This window comes from Haliotis asinina, chromosome 10 (assembly GCF_037392515.1).
Source record: "Haliotis asinina isolate JCU_RB_2024 chromosome 10, JCU_Hal_asi_v2, whole genome shotgun sequence".
NCBI lineage: Eukaryota > Metazoa > Mollusca > Gastropoda > Lepetellida > Haliotidae > Haliotis > Haliotis asinina.
The window spans coordinates 41,606,537-41,611,091 of record NC_090289.1 but is presented as its reverse complement, the minus strand read 5'-3'; positions in this window follow the sequence as shown (position 1 = coordinate 41,611,091).

Below are 4,555 nucleotides of genomic sequence, written 5' to 3'. Positions count from 1 at the left end.
TATAGTTCATCTCCTACAGTGAGTGCGTTTTTTCACCGCTTTTAGCAACATTCCAAAAGAATCATAGCAGGGGACACCCATCCTCGATATCTCCAGGGTATACATTCCGAAAAGTCTCCACTATACCCTGGACGCATCTACGGGTCGGCCCGATAATTTTATTACCTCCCTTTGCTGGCTCCGCATTCTCACAGTAGCCAATCAGCAAGGCATCCGTTATAACCGAACTTGCCAGTATTTGCCAGAGTTTGAGGAAATCATACAGGCAAATTTATAGGTCCGAACCCTTTTAGAAACATGTGCAAGAAATCCATCTACCCCTTTCAGCATGGTTTGTTTGCTAAGTTTAATCGGTTAGAGAATTTGAAAAGCGAAAGTGAGTTGTGATTGGTTCGCTCAACTTTCCAGCGTAGACACCTGATTGGATAAAAAGCCAGCAAAGGGAGGTAATAAAATTATTGGACCGACCCGTAGATGCGTCCAGGATATAGTGGAGACTTTTCGGAACGTATATCCTGGAGATATCGAGGATGGGACACCAGGAATTGGATCCAGATATTGTACCCATGGGGTGAATCGAACACCGGTCTTCGGCGTAGCGAGCGAACCACATGGTTTGTTATAAGAAGGGGCCATAACGGGATTACAGGTGGTCAGGCTCACTGGCTTGGTTGACGCGTCATCCCATTAGTAGATTGAAGCTTATGCTTGATCACTGCATTGTTTGGTCCAGACTCGATTATTCACAGACCACCGCCATATAGCTGGAATATGGCTGTGTAGTAATTACGTTAAGTCATGTTTTCAGCAAATTACTGTAGGAATGTATGCCGATATTCCATTGTATAATTGAAAGTATATATGGTAGGTATTCATGTTTTATGCAAACACTGTGATTGCGACATCGAGGTTTTTTGACGCATTATGTATAGTTGCTCATGGTGCCAAGAATATTAAGAGTTGGTGAGCTTTGGGGGTCTTTCTCAATTACGCCGCGTAATGTCTCCATTCTGTTGTGATAAATAACACGGACCCATTCGCCACGAGAGTTTTGTTTTCAGCCCTGTTCAGATATCAAGACCCTCCACACACACTGTCAAATCAAACTACATGTACATTGTATTAAAAAACGAGCAAGAGATTTTCTTTCAAAGTGTAGGAGCGGAAGGGTTGCCTAGTGGTTAAAGCGTTCGCTCGTCACACCGAAGACCAGGGTTCATTTTCCCACAGGAACACATTGTGTGAAGCCCTTTTTTGGTGTCCCACCGCCTTGATATTGCTGGATTATTACTAAAACCCTACAGTCACTCACTCACTTTCCAAGATTAGCGATAGGAGCCAGTATGTTTTACTCTGTTTTTCTAAGATGTCTGCATTAATCAATTCCACTTATTTCTGCATTACTCGATTCTCTGCGGGGGACAGCAGAACTTTTCATTGCTCCAATGTCGGTCATCGAACCCGGACCTTTGGCGTCACTATAGAGGGCTGTGCCACGACTTCTAGACTTTCTAACCGCCTTAGCTCCGAGATGTCCGTGAAGATCCGGGTTAGAGCTGATCTTCAGCTATCCATGCTTGCCCTAAGAGACGACAAACGGGATTGGGTGGTCAGGCTCCCTGACTTGGTTGACAGATGTCATTGTATTCCATTTGCGTAGACCGATCACTAGATTGTCAGTCCTACGCTCGAATATTTACAGACCGCCCATTCAGGTAGCAAAGGTAATGTAAGTCCCCAACATCACTGGTGATCATCCTTCAGTTGTTGGTGACATCGAGCCTGTCCTTATATGGTATCGTCCTCCAATTCTAGTCTGTGATAATCTAGCTATTTTACTGTCTTTCGTTGACAGGTTTTTACAATTTACTATTATTCATTATGCATAACATTATTTTTCCTCGTCACAATATGACTGAAATATTGCCGATGTGACGATAAATTTTAACTCACTCACTCACTGTTTACAGACCGCCGCAACATAGCTGGAATCTAGCTACAATCCTGTGATCCCTGCAGACGGTTTTTTTCCGTATTTTGGGTTCAGAATCTTAAGTTAAGCTCACACAAGGGCGGATCCAGAGATGGGTGAGGGTGCGCACACCGAAAAACAACGCTGTGGAGCATTTCCCCTTTACCTTTCGAATTCATGATATATGTACAAGCACTCGCACACGCACGCACACACACACACACCTCCAAATTCGTGGAACCGTCCTGCTACACTGATTCTCCGTTGCTCAATGCAACACTCTCCGACATGCCCAGACTGATGTAATGAGCATCGTCGAGTGAGTATCACGTGATCAGTCACGGCTCTGGATCAATCACGTGGCCTTGAAGGACGACAAGCACTGGCTACATGTGACCTACTCTGACCCGGAACCGCGGAAGTCGTCCTCAAGGGGTCAAATTATACATTCATGGAATCAGAGACCATATAATAGATCCATTATATGGTCTCTGATGGAATCAAAAATTAAAACAAGCCTCAAGCAGACTAGGTGTGTGTTTTTTTGTTTGACGTCGCACCTGGCCTCGTTGTTTGATTCAGGTCACATATTTGGAGGGGAATTTAGCCGCCTAGACTTGTTAACATATCAAGTTTACGGTGGGATCTGGTGACCTTGAACTTTCTTCGTGATGGGCGGATTCGTGCCCAACTTAACTGCCCAAAACGCGTAAGTAAATAATTTAAAAGCGTATGAATAAACATACAGTATTTTCAGTAATAAGCGCGCTCGGGCAGTTAGAATATTGAACGACGGGAGTAACATAACACAACCACATTATGTCTTTCTAAGAAATGGAGCGACAGTAAGCAAGATGCGGTCTGGCGATCGTGGAACAAATTTTTGGCAGTTATACGGCCTCATCTACATATACACAAGAGAATATGGGGAGTAAGTTTTGTAATGGACGCTGAAAAAAGATTAGCCGAACACTTTGTTAGACCTTGTGGAAGCGAGGTTGTTTTTTTTTACATACAAAGCATTTATAAACAATAATGATCTTGATGTGATGCATCAACACGACAACAATTTTGGGTTTATTACAACGCCCAAAGGAATTTTTTAAAAATATTTTTTCATAAACATCGTTCTTCCATCTTGACAAAACGCTGTCTACCTAATACAAAGTCCATTGCATTAGGAATGAGACAGAACTCTAGTGGTAATATGTACTGGACTACATCATTGTGTCATCATTGTTTATGGGTTTTGGAAACACCTTCCACATAACATTCTCAGCCCTACTTAGACAACAAAACTAGCTACAGCGTACACACAATAACACTGAATAATATCGCAGTCAATGATGAAGTCAGTGATCTAAAACACATGATCTCTACGACAATCTCACGACAGAGACCGAGAAAGGAGAGTTGGAATCGAGAGGCGTGGGCGACCGCACTGGCCTCCAGCATGTAACGCATATACACTAACGTCTATTTTTATGCCTTACCGGCTACAGGCACACACCTACGCCTCCTGTTTTGTTTTCGGTGCTAGTCCCGTGGTTGTACGGCAAAAATCTTTTGTGTGAAGCCAGGAGAGGAATTTTATTAAGTTCTGGTATAACAATTGCAATACCAGCCATTATCACTCGGTTTTTATCCACGCTCCATCATCAAAATGACCATTTCTGGTGAGTATATGGCAAGCAGGTATCACGTTTCTTAAAATATCTTCAATTGTTTAAACTTTAAAGATAACCGAATTCTATTGAAAGATATCAGTTATGTTATAAAATAGTGGTAAATTATTGAATATATCTTCAATTAAATTCTGTTATCCAAAATAAAAGTACAGATATCATAAAATGTGACTGAGATATCAAGAATTAAGTCACCGGCTATTCTATAGCGTCATCTTGAGTGGGATTAGTTTGCCGCCCTCGGCAATATTCCAGCTGTGAATAAGCGAGTCTGGACCAGACAATTCAGTGATCAACAGCATGAGCATCGATCTGCGCAATTGGAAACCGATGACATGCTTGCCTTAAAAAGCAATCCATGCTTGCCATAAAAGGCGATTGCCTGGTCCAGACTCGATTATTTACAGACCGCCTCCATATGGCGGGAATATTGCTGAGTGCGGCGCAAAACTAAACTCACTCACTATATATATATGTTGCTGAAACGAGGGTTAAAAATACTTTAAACCATAACAGATGAGATACGCTAATATTAATGTGCTGTGTAACATCTCTTGAGTGGTATGCATTTTCAAACAGGGTACAGATATTTCTGTATTCAGAGAAGTACTTTGCAATTTAAAAGGTGTGTTGATAAAACGTTGCGCGGAACTGCTTCCGGCTATACTTGCTCCGGTATATTTGAATCTCAGTCCTTAACACGTCAGTCCGTCCCTGATTCTAACGAGGCTGGGAATGTCGGATATTCTTATGGGAACCGGTTTCACGGGCCGCGAAATTGTCCAGTTAAGCTGCTCCGTGCTGTCTTCCGAGCAGCATCCTTCATCATTCAGTGTTCTGATTTCGACTGGAAGCCCCTCTCAGTCCCAGGACCGATTTATTTTCCCTTCTGCCTAGC